The sequence below is a fragment of the Cygnus olor genome, chromosome 27 (genome assembly GCF_009769625.2).
Source record: "Cygnus olor isolate bCygOlo1 chromosome 27, bCygOlo1.pri.v2, whole genome shotgun sequence".
NCBI classification, from domain to species: domain Eukaryota; kingdom Metazoa; phylum Chordata; class Aves; order Anseriformes; family Anatidae; genus Cygnus; species Cygnus olor.
The window spans coordinates 2,451,748-2,467,055 of NC_049195.1; the positions used below are offsets into that span (position 1 = coordinate 2,451,748).

Consider the following 15,308-nt stretch of genomic DNA (forward strand, 5'->3'; position numbering starts at 1 on the left):
CATATGTGATTAAGTCTTACCAGCTATTATTACCTTGTTAGCGTAGGAAATAAAGGGGGAGGAAAACCCTCATCCTCAGCACTTCTTGATTATCCACACACTAAATTTTGGGTTCCATCCTCCAAAACATCTCGTCTCCACAATGTCATTTTACTCATGCAGTCATTTTACTGAGACATGACAGAGCACTTCCTGTCAGTTGTTGTAAATCACAAAAAGCTGGTGATAATTTAGCAACTAGGGCTCTGGGAGGGGAAAGACAGAATTGTCTCAGGCAAGCCACCTGGGAAAACAATTTAGAGATACTGGGGAAGAGAGCAGCCACAGAACATAGCACTTCTTGCCCTTTTGACTCATAGGCTCATGAGTCACTTCTCTGTTTTGTCACAAAAGCTTCTAGTTGATAGCCATGACCTCTGTGTAATTCACTACCCTTATTAAAAAATATTAGAGCTGATTAGAGAGAACTTAAGCTCAAGCACTGCTTTTTAAAAAATTCACGTGCTGTTTCATGGAAGTTTCTGATTGTTGTCCAGACTGCATTCAAAATGCAAGCTGTGAAAATAGTTTAATCTCCCAGGTAGACAGGTAAATTTGGATGTTGTATTTCCAAATCTGTGTGTCCTGCTAAAAGCCATCCTTGTCTTTAGAGCTCAACAAGCCGTAACTTTTTATTGAAGTGATTTGCATCCATGTGCCTCTAAAACAAGTTTTTGTAGCATCTTGAATATGTAGTCTGGATGACTTGCTCTATAATTTGGTACTTCTCAGTGAATATGGAAGTTGATTCACCTTTTCTAACACATCCCAAAACGTCCAGTTTTGTGATGAAGGGGATTTGAGCGTGCCACTTCCCCTGTCTGGGCACATCTCTCTGTGTAATGAAGACATTAATTCTGTGCTGCCTCACAGCAATGACAAATGTGCTGTGATGGGTAATCAGCTACCAAGGATAGGTCTCCATAAAATCCATCAGTAAAGAAATCTCTACAAGCTACCAAGGGGAGGACTCTATAAAAAGCATTAGTAAAGAGAACTTTATATGTGGGATGGTTGTGGGATTTTCTTGTCTCCTGGAGAGATTTAGACAGCTCTGCCCTGGATATGTGGGCATAGATTTAGCAGGATTCAACTTAGATCTGCGAATGTCTTTTGTTTATACTGGTTAGAAAGCTAAATAAAAGTGGTTTGAGTCACAGAAATGCCAAACATTCACAACTTGTGTCAGTCTTGGAGAGCCTGTATGGGATCTGTCCCGTGGTCTGCGCTTCATTTTTTTTCACACATCATTCCTTCTTTTCTCTGCTAAAATATACTCCTATTTTCTCCTTTTTATTTTAAAGGCCAGCAGAAATGAAACAAAGACAATTCAGTCCAGACTCATTTAGATAATTTGCACTTGCACTGTTTTGGTTTGTTCTGAAGAAAACTCAAAATCTCACACCTGAAGATACTGCCTATACCCAAAGTTCTTGAGATTAGAAGCCTTGCCCTTCCTTGATGTTGTAACACAGCCTGCCACCCATGATGGAAATGCTGATTTAGGTTAAATGTTGTGGGGTAAAGGTTGGACTAGTTGATCTCAGAGGTCTTTTCCAACCTAAATGTTGGAAAATACAAACTGCTGTTTGTATGGAAATACAAACTGATGTTTTCACATGAAGAATATTAGTTTATCTTTTGTTTTGTTTCCCAGCTATTTGATTAATTTCTGGTAAGTCCTAAGTTGATGTGACTGCAAAGAACAAGTTTTTCTTCCATTAATTTACAGCCAATTAAAGTAGATAATCCTTTCAGGGGGAAGCCTTTAGAATAGCAGAATGGAACAGCTGATGTCACCCCTGGGAAGTCATTAGAGGGGCAGAGAGAGCAGTCTCCCTGTGTGAGACTAGGCATCAGAGATTCTGGATTGATTTGTTATTATAAAACAAACAAGGAATACAGTACACAGAGCCCAGAATGGCATAAACAAGGTCTGAATGCCATCACTGACAGGAATTTTATCACCCAGCATTTAGAGCAGACTGTCCAGTTTCTTGTGTGGCTCGCAGTTTGCCACTTGAGTACTGTACAATAAGGGCTTCATTAGGTATTAATGCAAGATGGGACCAGAATTTATGATGGTTCAGAAAGGGGCTAACACTCAGACACTGAAAATCAACAGAAATTAGATGTCCAGATGCGTTTTGAGAATAGGAGCCAGCCACTTCAACTTAATTGAAAGTGATGGGGACTGCAGCCAGCAAGTGACTATACAGACTGTCTCTCCTGCATTTAAATGCAGTTTAAGCTCAAACTTATCTTTACCCAACTGGCTGAACACAAAGCCTCATGGGGTTGGCACATCAAGCTCTAGGACTTGGTGGACAAGACCTCAGTTTGATTTATCCAGAAATCTCCATTCAGCCCTGCTTTGTGTCAGATCCCACTCTGGTTCTACTTCAGACTGCCTGTATAAGTTTCAGTTTCTTAAGCATAAATGTAACTTACCAGTTGCCAAGAGCTGAATTATGGAGGTAACTCAGTGCAACAAACTTTCTCTAATAATGTGAGAGAAGATTATGAGGTGTATCTAAAATCAAGAATTACTTTATACCATACTGTACTTAGTAATAGTGCAAAATACAGCTTACAAAATTGAGTATAATTGCCTAAGACATAATTAGTAGCAAAGAACAAGAAAAATAGTAATAGAAGGTGTTCAAAATACATTGCAGAAGTGGAAAATGGTGCCTGTTCAGTAGGTGGGTTACAAACAGAGAGGAAGAAACCGCAAATTCACTTACTTTCACCAGAGGGGCGGCAACTGGTCTGAAGTGCAGGTGTGTCACTACCTCATGCACATGATCTCTGTGCTAAAATAGATGACTGCCAGAGACATCCTGCCTCTTCATTCTTGTCATGCTTTAAGAACTGTCAAAAATAAAACCAAAGCATTGAGTTTGTAGCATAAAATTTTTGTGCGTGAAGCTGAGCATGCAGCACAGGGCATTACTGAAGCTCCCAAACTGTTTCCATTGACTGTAAGCACATAAAGCTTGCTTATCTCCAGGGGTTGAATTTTAAGACATAAAGAAGTTATCCAGAGGAAATTCAGCTCAGGTGGGGCACATAACCAGCTGTTGTACACCATGCACAGTCTCTTTATATGAGACAGAGTACCAGTGATGCCTTTCCAGATGATCAGTTCTGACCGCTTTCACCAAGTCATGGAGCTAAGCTTTTTGCAGCAGGAGAGATCTGTTGTGCTGGGCAGAAGCTGTTTTTCTGCAAGAGAATATGCTCTGTTCAGCTTCTTTGGAAGCCCTGCAAGAAATGATAAGACATCAATGCAAACTACATAAATTTATTATATTATTATTTATATTAAAGCACATTCATTTGGAAAGCAGAAAATCTCTCCTCCCCCTTAATCTCCCCACCATACCCATCCCAGTACACTGCAGCTAAGCAAAACACATTACAAAAGAAAGTCACATCAAAAGAAATCCAGAGAGCCATACAAGCCAGATGAATTTTGTTCCTTCTCTGTCTTTGGATACAGTGAAATGCTGGCTTTGCACTGGCAATCAAAGAAAGTAACTTTCTGTATGTTCAGCTAAGTATTTTTGTAAGCATTGTAGGCTCTAGAAGAGCATCTGCAATTTGAAGACTATTCTAATTTGTACTTATGCTTGGACATTAAAATAACAGGGTATTAAAATTACAGCAAAAACTGGGTGACTCATTTTGTTCCCACTTACCGTAAGTACAATTTTGCATTGTGAAAACAGTAAGATGTTCAAAAATGACTTGTATGGCTTCTAGAGAAATACAAGTGGAACCATCTTCCACTGCACTATGTACTTTCTTCCTAATAACACAGCAGAGCATTGAACTTCTTTTGGTGAAATGCTGCCTGGTGGTTGGGAGAGCTCTGATGAAGCAGCAGCATCCCACTTTTGTATCTTTGATCGGAAATATTTTGGAACTTTTGATTGTTTTGGTTATTAATAGCAGTTAATATACGGCGATCTTGTACAAAAGAGAAATTGCAATGAAATATTTTGAGTATTCCCAGAGATCTTTCAAAGACAAGAGCAAGTCAGAACTTTCCTGGTGTGGATGGTCCTGTCTCACCTGTTAGTGAATTAAACACGAACTGGGTGTATATTTTTATGCTCCATGGTCTCTGGCTGGTTTGTTTTGCTGGTCTGAGTCTTGTAATAAAGGCTGCCATACTGGGTTTGGATTCTCTCCTTGATTCTGCGGTTGGGCAGGTTTAGGAAAGAGAACTGACCTCTCTGTGCCATCTCTGTGATGCAGGGAGAACAAAGAAAAGTAGGCAGCAATGCTGGTCCAAGTGGGAGGGCTATGGAAGAAGGAAGTGTTTGTATACAGTTTTTATACAGGTATAAGGAGATTTTTTTTAAAAGAATACATTATCTTCCATCTGCCTTAAATCCATTGTGTGCTCTTAGTCTGTATTTTTAAGCCCATTTACTTGTGGTTATGCTTGTCTTTACGCACAGTAAGCTGGTAAGTGCCTTTTCAGCATCCATTTCTCATGATTATCAAACTTCTTTTCTGCTTTGTGCAGTTAAATCCTCTTTAGCGTATACGCAGAAATGTGCTTGAAAGAGGGAGCGGACTGCTGGTGAGGAAAAGAGCATGTTTTACAACTTGACCTCCTGTGACTTCGCAGTAAAAATGCTTGGGCTCAAGGGACGTATGTTCTTGATTCTGCTGAAAGCTGCCTGGATGGCCGCAGCCAAGAAATGTGACATTTCTGCTCTTCACACTTCAGCCAGTGCAATGGGACTGACAGTACTCTTCTTCCTTCCTGCACTTGAACTGCTGAGGTTGTCCGGGCGGAAGAGCCTCTTACCATGTGTTTGCACAAAATCGGAGCCCCAGTCGTGACTGGAAGTGCCACAGCACACGTGTTTAATGAAGGAGAGTTACAAAGACACATTGGTGCTGCAGTCTAGTTCTGCTCTTTCTCTCCCACTTACCTAACATTGCATCTAACCACACCCGGAAAATCTGGTTTATTTTCAGACACCTGGATCTCTTTTCCTGCTTATAGCAAGGAGATGAAAATTGAGGTCTTCTTTGACAAATGCCTTTATGTTGAGTACCTGAAAAAAATGTCAAGATTCAGAAACAGACGGTTTGCACTTTCCCCAACCTAACCCCGGGCTGCAACGAACTCTGCGAGCAGCATGAAAGTTTCAGGTCGGTAAAAGCCTCTCAAATTCTTACACAATATCCTCTGAGGAGTCTTCCCAAATAAACGTTAGCACTCCAAAAAATTCTTGCTATATGACACAACTGCATCCAAGGATAGAAAAGATTTTGGTGGGGGCGTGACCACAGCACGATGCTTGATGCTTCGGCTTTAAAATATCCCTTCCTAAACTAAAGGGGGTAGTGCTTTGTTTTAGTGAGTTTTGCTCAGCACTTTGTACAATGGCAGGCTGGTGGGCTATTTTGGTTGTCCAGACACTACTCTAGCAAAAATATAGTAACAGTGACATTAAGTGAAAATTATTGGAGATTAATTTGTAAAATCTGATCACAACCTTGCCAAAAAAACGTCATCCACCTCTCAAATCCAATTTGCTGCTCATAGGTCCATGAAGCAGTCGTTTGCTTTGTAAAACAGCGCTTGATGAACAGCATTACTGCTGACTTGTAATTATGTGGAGTAAGTGATGTCTTTAGAGACCACTTGTCACCTTCAGTCAGCAGGATCTGCAAAATACTATGTGTATTGCTAGAACCGCCTTTGCTCCCACCCCTAGCAGCTGACTCCGGGCTAGGTGTGACAACTGAACTGGTGATAAGAGCAACTCCAGGAGGTCCTTTGCTTACAGTCACAGCTGATAAATAATTGATTCCCTGCTTGGACTAGTTGGGAGAGGCTGGAGCCTGCCTCTCAATAGCATTGCAGTTCAATTACTGCTTCCTTTTCTATTTTCCAATCAGTGTCTGAGAGCAGAGAACCAAATCAACTGCAGTGACTGGAGGAAAAGCTTAGAAAACAAACCAAGCCCACTTCACAGTGTAATATTCCTACAGTTACTTGGTGAACCTCTTTATGAGAAAGAAATAGAAATCCATTTTATTATTTGTCTGCAAAACCCTTATAATCTCATTCTGAACTATTTTTCTGGATGATGTATCCCAAGGGCCAAGACAGGTAAAATGAGGCCAAAAAACTCCATCAGGCCCATTTGTCCCACATGTGTTTTCATTCCCACACTAAAGAAAGCTTGGGCTATTTCCTGGTGCACTTTCTGCTTCTTCTCAGTGTGGCTGAAAATTAAATTAGTCACTTTGCTCCACCACAAGTATGTGATCTGGTTACAGTATTGGCTCGTGTTTACTTTAGCAAGCAAATCTCAGAGACAGTCTAATCCTTCAGTGCTTCCATCAACATTTTTCATGTCAGAGAAAAAAAATGAATCTACAGACTTTTTTAATGGGTAAATATACATAGTGCACAACATGTGCTGTTCCAGAAGGTTGAGGGCCATATGACTGATAGGTAATACTGTTCTTTTCCTGTTCCAATTCTGTACTAAGAAAAACTAAGTAAATGTTTGAAAGCAGAGGATTCCTATTTTTAATGCAGTAGCATGGCGTCACTCCAGTCTTTGTTAAACTTTGCTTTCTGCATATACCTAAACTGCCTCTGTCCAGCAAAGCACTTACGCTTGTGCTCGACTTCGACTTCCAAATACTTCAAGTCTACTTCATATCTGTATCTTTGCCAAAAATGTGGCCCAAATGAATAGGTCTGAGATGATCATCCGAGTTCACTGGAAGGGAAATGTGTTCTCCTTTTTGATTTGCAGAGACCAGCTTGCTAGATGTGAATGAGAGCATCCTCTCCCTCTACGAATATTGCACATTAAGAGAAGAATCCTCACCAAAATCAGAAGAAGAAACTAAAATGTGAATGACTCTAGGGAAAAATAATACAGGTCAATCAAAGCATGTTTGCCTTTTAAAAGTATTTAACTATACTTTACCTTACACCTCTAAGAAGGAATACAGCTTTGATATTAGCTTTTCATTTTCTGATGCAATAGTGAGGCAGTGTAAGTATTTTCAGACAAAATTTAGAAATGAGAAATTTAACAACAGCTCTTACCATTTATACAGACTTTATATATGTAATTTTGCTTTTTCAGAAGTTTGTGCTGAGAATTTTTGTGCAAATACACAGGTAAGCATCTGCTATGCACTGATGGGAATTTCTGGCTCTTCTCCTATTTTATTCCTGTAATCTGTGCGTCTGCTGATGAAGAGAAAACTGAAATCTGCTTTTGCCACAGCGCACACTCACAATTAGAAAGTAAAGCATGTTCCGGGAAACTAAAGAATCGATGTAATTTATAGAGCAGGCTGCCTTCAATAAAGTCAGACGTTGTGCCACAAATATCAAATTGAAATTCATCCCACTTAATTCAATTCAGATGAAATATTGCCTTCCTAAAGCCCTGCAACATTTTTATCACTATGCATTCCTCCCTCTCCTCTGTTATTTCAGCCATTTGAAATTGTTCAGAATGAGCCAAAGATGTCTACAGGCCCCGATTCCTTTATCTTTTCACAAAGTCATCAAATTAGCTACAAAATGCAGGAAGCAAGAGCTGCCTAAGTGTGACTTGTGTACAGGGCTGCATTCAGCAGTAATGTTGCTCTTCTCTGCATCCAAGTCCTGCCAACCTTACTAATTCATTACTAATTGATTTCATTCTGTAAGAAACCAGGTCGTCTTCAGGAGCATTTCGAAGGAGCCTGCTGCTCTTCGATCAGAGCTGAGCGTCAAAGCTCAGACCACACGCTCCCAAGGGCAAAAAAGCCAGCAGGAGCTGTCAGTAAAATAATAATGATAATAATGATAATGATGATGATAATAATAATAATAATAAACACCTTTTCCATTTCATGCTTCTGGATTGGTTTCTTTATGGCTATACACATACGGAGAGAGGAGATTTATACTAAAACAGGCAGTCTTCCCTGGCCATGCAGGGTAAGGATTGTAGCACCCCCAAGTAAGGTAGAAATTGATATAATAAATATTCCCAATAGGAGCACGCTTAGGTGGGACAGCTTAATGAAGGCCACACCACAACCTAAGCTGGATTTTGGGTAACTACAGGAGGTATTTGCTTAATCAGAACTTAATTCAATGATGTGAGTGGTATACACTGCTGATAACCAGTTGTAAACAGCTAGGAGCAAAGTAATTGCAAAACCCAATAACATCTTTAGTGGGCCAGATTCTGCTGCCAGGATCTCCCTTGTGAGGTCCATGGCATGAGTTTTGTTGATACTTGTGTGATTGCTGCTGGATCGGAGCCCACAGAAGGCATCCTGGATGTAGTCAGAGAAAGGGCTGGTTGGAGATTTTCTCATGGAATGGGTTTCTCTTGGAAAATGTCAGCCTCTCAAAACCCAAACTTTTCGTGGGAACCCATGTACCACAAGCAACAAAAATGGTATTCCTAGTCACAACGGGCTAAAGGGGAAACAAAGAAAAATAAAGGAAGGAGGGGGAAAAGTCTTCGCTATCCCAGAATTAAAAGTATGAGTGCTAATCATATTTACATGAGATGCCAGTGTCCTGTCCCATTGATTATTTAAATGCAAAGAGAAATAACTGGTAGGATTGAAAGTTTTGCAGTGTATTTTGAATATTTAACAGGTGAGAGATGAGACTTCAGACTTTGATCAGACTAGGAAAACAAGTTTTCTGTTGATTATATTGATGTTCCTGAATCATCTTCTCCTCAGTGCACATTTTGTTCACCAGCATCTCAAACTGCTCTCCTCACCTCTTTCTTCATAAGTTTAGCCACACACAAAGTGGTAATAGTAGTGCTGGTATGTTGTCTTTCAACCTTAATTAATGCTCCTAAGAAATTTCAAAATTATTGAAAAGAGTTTTTTTAGTACAATTAAATGTTATTGTCTTGCTCAGACTAGCTCCCAAAATCCGGGAGAAATTTGCTAGAAGCATATCTTGTCATTGCCCATTAATAGAAAAGTCACTGCAGATGTGAGTTTTAGTAGACATCACCATCATGAAGGTGGTACATAATGTAACTGAGCTCTTGGTCAGTGATTTCTGAGACTAAGGAACTTAATTTAAAGTAGAAAACCTTTTAAGCATCTACTGCAACTTTCAAAAAAGATCAGTCTAGGCGTTTTTTTTCCCCAAGAGTTTGATTTAGTTGATTTAATGGCAATTAGGTGCCCACACCTTGCTACTTCTGAAAATATGTCTCAATGCCTTCTGCTTGGTAGGTATTTAACTAGCAAAACTATCAGAACCTATTTGGGTATTCTTATTAATGCTTACAATTCTTTAAAAGATGGCAATCATCTATCATCAATTATGCCTTTAAAATTAGAGAGCATAGACTTATGCTGTAAGTGGATCAAGCCTACTGAAAACAAAAAAGGTCCCCGCTGTCTTCTTCTGGATCAGGTGAAAATGAATATAGGCCTTCACATGAAATGTATTTTCAGATTAATTTAGCAGAGCACCAGGTCTAGATCAAGTTTGTACTCCATATGACAAGCGCCTACTTAGGATTTTCCAAATAGCCTAAGGATGTGAAGTGGTTAATTTATGCTGGCTTTCACGAACTGGCTGACTAATGCCCAGGGCCACAAAGGTATGCAAGACCTTCATTCCTGTCTAGGCAACTAACTCCTAAAAACAGTAGAGTGTGCATCTTTAAATAGTCACAGGCTTGGGTTTAACTTCCTCGGTCTTGATTAATCCCCACCTAAATATTAGGTGACTTGGTTACAACACATGCGAAGTGGCATAGGAAGGAAAAGAGCACAGGCTTTTGAGAGATATGCAAAACCACCGTCTGGAACCACCTGAGGCCACTAATGTCATCGGACAGCCAGGCTTAAATCGCATGAAACGAGGGCTCCCTTTGGGGTGAGGACACCGGTGTCAGCTGCGTATCTGGGAGACGGAGAGAGCAATTTCAGAAAGGTAGTTAAAAGTTACCAGATATTGTATAATGCCAAAAAACAAACTGTTTTGAGGAATACTTAGAGCTCAAAAAAAGGCCATCTGGTGGCAGAGCTCCCTAGGGTTTTAAAAATAGCATGACTCGTTCGCAGACATAGCCCTCACGCATTCACATGCTGATTAACCATCTGATTTGTTAGGCATTTAATTCTGACAGCTGCTTTGCGAAATTTAAGTGTGTGCATTAAGCACTCATAAAAACACTTATGGACATTATTGTACATCACACACTGTATGCGCCAGGCGAAAAATTAACATAACTGGATTGTTATCGTCTCCAAGCAAAAAGTATTATTAGCACAACTGGAACATCTCCAGTTCTGTAGCCAATCACATCCAGTTCCCACTGCTAATAGGATCCTGCTCATTTTAGAATCCAGAGCAAGACATATCAGCCTGACGAGAGCTTATACATAGGTCTAAACGCTGAGAGAATAGCTTAGCTATATAAATGCCAGATATCAAATCGTCACGGTCCCAGCAGAATTTGCTAGGAAGTCTTCACCCTTCTTGGGTAGATACAACAATAATCAAAATACCCAAGACTATCTTGATGATGTTATCCTCTTCAAAATGCATTTTTGTGAAATCTCACAGCACTGTTAGGCAAGACTTAATCAATTCTTTCTTCTAAAATATGGGCTTCCTTTCACAAATCCCATTGGAGTACTACGTGAGGGATTTATAAACCACAGACTGACTTTCCTTCTGGCTCTGTAACCTCACTGAGGTCTGCTCTGGCTTTCATGACCCCTTGCAGGATCTGGCAGTGAGGGAGAACATCCATTAATGGCAGTGAAGCCTCACAGTTGTCTTCCACTTCTGAGCAGCTTGGCTCCAGGCATCTCAAATGTGCTTCTGTTGGAGACTCCTGCTACAAGGCTTCAGAGTGCAGCACTAGCTGGCTTTGGACCTGAACTTCCTTGTGCAATCCTGGAAACTCCCCCAAACGCACGTCTGAGAGCACTGAAAAGCATGGTCTGCCCCACATCTCACTCCTAACAGCCAAAGGCCGGTTGGGTGTAGGGTGAAATGACCGGCAAGGATATTCCTACCCAAACAGTGTGGTTTTCTCTGCAGCCTAAGCAACAGGCTCAAAAAGCCTTTCCTCTTCAATCAAGGACAGCAAGATCAACACAGGGCTTGTTGCAACTGCTCGGACAACACACGTCAAAAAATATTGCTGGGGCTAGTTAACACCACTGCTTGCAGTGTGGTCACAAGTGATTAGTTTGCTGTAATGTCTGGGTCCATGCGTCATTGATCATAGCTTTTCATTGTTCTCAGCTGCCATACATTAGTAGTATGTATTACAGAAAAACATATTAATGGGATAAACATCTTCGGTGGGAGTTTGAGCAAGTTACGAGTAGAAATTCAGGTGGAAAGGATCAATACGACTTATAACAAACAGCTTTTTCATTGTGTCAGTCTGCTTTTCCTTCTTTTCCTCCTCTTCTGCTCTGTCTCAGCATGTTTAGTTATAATTTGTAACAGACAGTAAACCTATGCTGAAGATAACGTGAAGAGCTCTTTCTTTCATTAATCAGCACAGCAATAACTGTGGTCAAGACCCTGCTGACTCTACATTCAGACTGAAAACAATATCAATGGCCAGCACACCAATATCCTTCCTTCCCTGTCACCCTTACAGCCTCCAAAAGGCCGTGTGATTTTCTTTGATAGCACCCTCTGAATTTCCTAAATGTCTCAACCCCTTGGATTTTGCTTTCTCTCGAGTGGTATGATGTGGAATTTTGTCCTATGACATGGTTCTCTTCCTTATCTTTTGCCACAGTCTAACAGTAGACAAGTCCCACTATCAAATGTGCAAATGCTTTCGACAAAATATTAATTAATACTGCATTTCCCCAAAAGTCATTTAACATATCAGAGAGCAACACCATGGTCAGCAGGTTATGGTAAGCTACAAGGAATTCCAGGAGTATTTCAAAGCTGCTAGTGTTGGGAATTTTGGACGCTTTCTCATTTTCCCCGGTTTAAGCACATGGCAGAAAATCACATGTCAATCAGCAAACAATGTAGCTGGCAGTTCCCTGCTACTGCACTTACAATGCAAAGGGAGAATAATAAAATGTGGTTAATAAAATATAGTTCAGAGATGAGCATAATTATAATTCAAAAGACAAAATCCTCCACTCTGACTTTTATTTATAAAGAGCCAAACTGTAAGACTGTGTCTCAATTATCCTTCAGTGCCAATGAGAGAGGAAATAAATGAGACTTTATCTTAGCGATGCAGAGTAACAGCATCATCCATCCCATTGAAATTACTGCTGCAGAAGCTGAGCCAGGCACTGAACAGAGCACAGCCTGCTGGAGGAGACGCTGGCAGGGGAACTAATCTGGATTTGGGGAAACAGCAGGGCGAGGTGCTCCTGGCCACTCCTCTGTAAATATCACATATGTCTGAGGTGCTCTGGCTCTCATTCTCCCAAATAAGCTGGGTCAAGGGCAGTAAGGTGAGAAGTTCTGGTTTCTCTTGGTCCAAAGTATCAGTCTCAGCCTATTCAATGGAAACATAACATGGATGTTCGTTCTAAGGAACACAGCAAATCGCAAGATGCACATAACTCGCCAGATCTAATCCTAGATATTGGTTAGATCCTAAGCCCAGAAATGCTCTATGTTATTGAGAAACCTAGTAATAGTTTTCTTTCCATCTGTGGTTAAGAGTCATAGTGCCTAACATTTAGCAAGCTGTTTCACAAGGGAAACCAAACCCATCCAGAGAGCAGCCAGAAGTTCTGCCCTCTTCCATCACTTCCAAACCAGTACTCCTTTTCCCTTTCATTTTGCTGTTTCCCCAAACTATCTGCAGGCTGCAAGTTAAAGCCCAGTCACGCACTTGCAGCATTTCGATCAGACCCAGGGCCGGAGGGATTTAGGAATTCAGTTCGTAAGGTAGCAGATGCTTTCAGCTAAAGGTTTGGGCTAGCTGGAACAGATGCCAGCTTGTTCACAGAGCTGGTAGCATGTTGGCACAATGCTAGCATTAGGCAAATGTTCCCATCTTCGCAGACAGTCATCCGAAGTGAAATCTCACCCTACTGAGGTCCGTGGGAACTTTGCCATGGACTTCTGTGAAGTCATGGTTTTCTCCATGGCACTCCGGTGCTTAATCACGAGCCCTCCTCTGCATAAAGACTTCACCCAATCCATTAGCTTCCTATAGACTTTTTATTTAATAGAGCAAATGCAGCCAAATATTTATGATGATTTTGCAGTGGTAATTGCATAGACTGCTCCTCTGTGGCCTGGGAGGAGTGTGCCAAAATATCATTATTGTTAATTAATCAAGTCTATTTTGAGCCAACTTCTGCTCCCACTGAAATGAATTGCATACATTACAGTGGATTCAGGTTCTTTATAATTTGGCCTTCTTTATTCCTAGACTCTCTATTTCTTTTGGTTTCATTAAGCAAGGCTGCCTGTCCAGCAATTCCTAAGATTTCTGCTTTATTTTGGCAAGTTTCTGCAAATCAACTGCGAAAGTCTGAGGCTGAGTTCAGTGCAGGAGCATGGGGTTACTTCTGTGTATCACAGCTCAAGCATTTCCGTAACGTACCAGCCAGTTTGTTTCACCCATTTCCAGCTTGCTAAGGAAAGAAGCAGACATAAAAGAGTGGAATATGCTCAGTGCCCACTCAGGCACTGCTCAGTACAATATTAGTCCTGTTCTTGAGTTTGGATAGCCCTTGAGGTGGAAAGATCAATGCCTGCTCCATGGAGGCCTTTAAGCTTTTGCTATTTTGGTCAAAAGACCTCGTGTTGCTACCAAAAAATTTTATTCAAGTCTTGTGAGTGCCACGCTGTACTTTGTCTGCAGACAACTAGAGCATTTGCAATCTCAAAACTCTGCCTGCACAGCTCCTCTTCATCCATCTCAGCACCGTACAAACAGAAAGAGAGAAAGATGAAGAAATTATGGATTTGTTTGAAATTACTTTTTTTCATTACAAACATTAAGCCCCCTAGTTTAGGATACGGTTTTTAAGAGGACCTCCAAAAATTGAGCACAACGCCGTGCTTTGTGCTGCTGGCCTCAGGCCACGTCTGCTCAGGCCAAGCACAGACTGGCACAGCAGCTGCTCAGACACAGACCTAAAACAGCCACACAGGTCCTGTTTTGGGGTTCCAACATATTGTCTGGGGTTAAAAGTGACACCCAGAGGAACGTGTTTCCCACCCTTTGTGTGCTGCCCTCTCAGAGTAGATTTTAACCTCTATGCAGACGGGTGAGCCCACGGACTTCTTACTTGGAAGAGGAAGGAGCAGAGCACTTCTGCTGCTCTTTAGTACCAGCGAGGGTTTTACCTACAGCAAGTGAGCAGGATGGCAAATATTGCCAGGAGAGCAAGTCAGCACCCTGCCCAAACCTGCAGCTGCTGGAGCATGTGCCACAGGGGAAGGTGAAAGGAGCAGCAGCGCTCAGTTGTGGAAATCCAGAGCCTGGGGAAAAGAAGTCCTTTCCTAAATGCTTGGATTTTGAACTTCAGTTGTTTATTTGTTTTGTTTATTTTAAAAGAACCAAACTCATGATTATAATACAGAACGTTTATTTCTCTAAATGCCTGCCTTTTTTTCCCCTCCATCCTCCTAAATGGCCTCGGTGATCTTTTGTGATGAGGCACAAAATTCCCTTCTGAAGTCCCCCAATGGGTCACGAGTATTTTTTCCCCTTCCTAGACTAGAAATAGCCGTTGCATTCTTATAATTCTCTTACATATCGGTTCTTAGCTGGGTTACTTGATTATTCATCTCTTATAGCTATAGCATTGGGAGAAGCGGGCCTCTACCCTTGGTGTGCTTTCCTCCTCTGTGAGCGTGCAGGAAAGGGAAAGGTTGGAAATTCTCAGCTGTGCTTGGCTGGCACGCCTCGGAGGTTTGTACAGGCTGAAGTTCGCTGTCCTCTTCTACACCTACTGCTAATTCACCCATATAAATGCCATGCGACCTGTTTTTTTGCCTATAAGAAATGCTCGCACAAGGTTCTCTGCCTGTTTACAGGAGGTCGTAAGCTGCCACCAGACAGGTGCGGAACCTCCTGGCTGCCAGCAAAAACTCCCCGAGCTGAGCAGCCAACATCTCTCTTAGCCAGCAGGGGGAGATTCTGCATCCTGACCGAAGAAAGCATGGGAAGCAGCCTGCAGTTTTACTGTGGGTCAGAAGGGGAGGAGAGCACCTCGTTTTAACACCCCAGCTCTTGGTTCACAGAAAGCAAGCGCTGTCA

General features: G+C 41.4%; 1 long non-coding RNA gene across 5 annotated transcripts in view; it reads right to left on the reverse strand.

Moving 5' to 3' along the window:
* The window catches only part of LOC121060532, a 50,217-nt gene extending 46,915 nt beyond the window's left edge, over positions 1–3,302 (reverse strand). For all 5 annotated transcript variants that reach the window (XR_005814851.1, XR_005814852.1, XR_005814849.1 and 2 more), the window contains exon 1: positions 2,787–3,302. This is a non-coding gene — a long non-coding RNA (uncharacterized LOC121060532). The remainder of the gene's footprint in view (positions 1–2,786) is intronic.
* Positions 3,303–15,308: the final 12,006 nt, after the last annotated feature.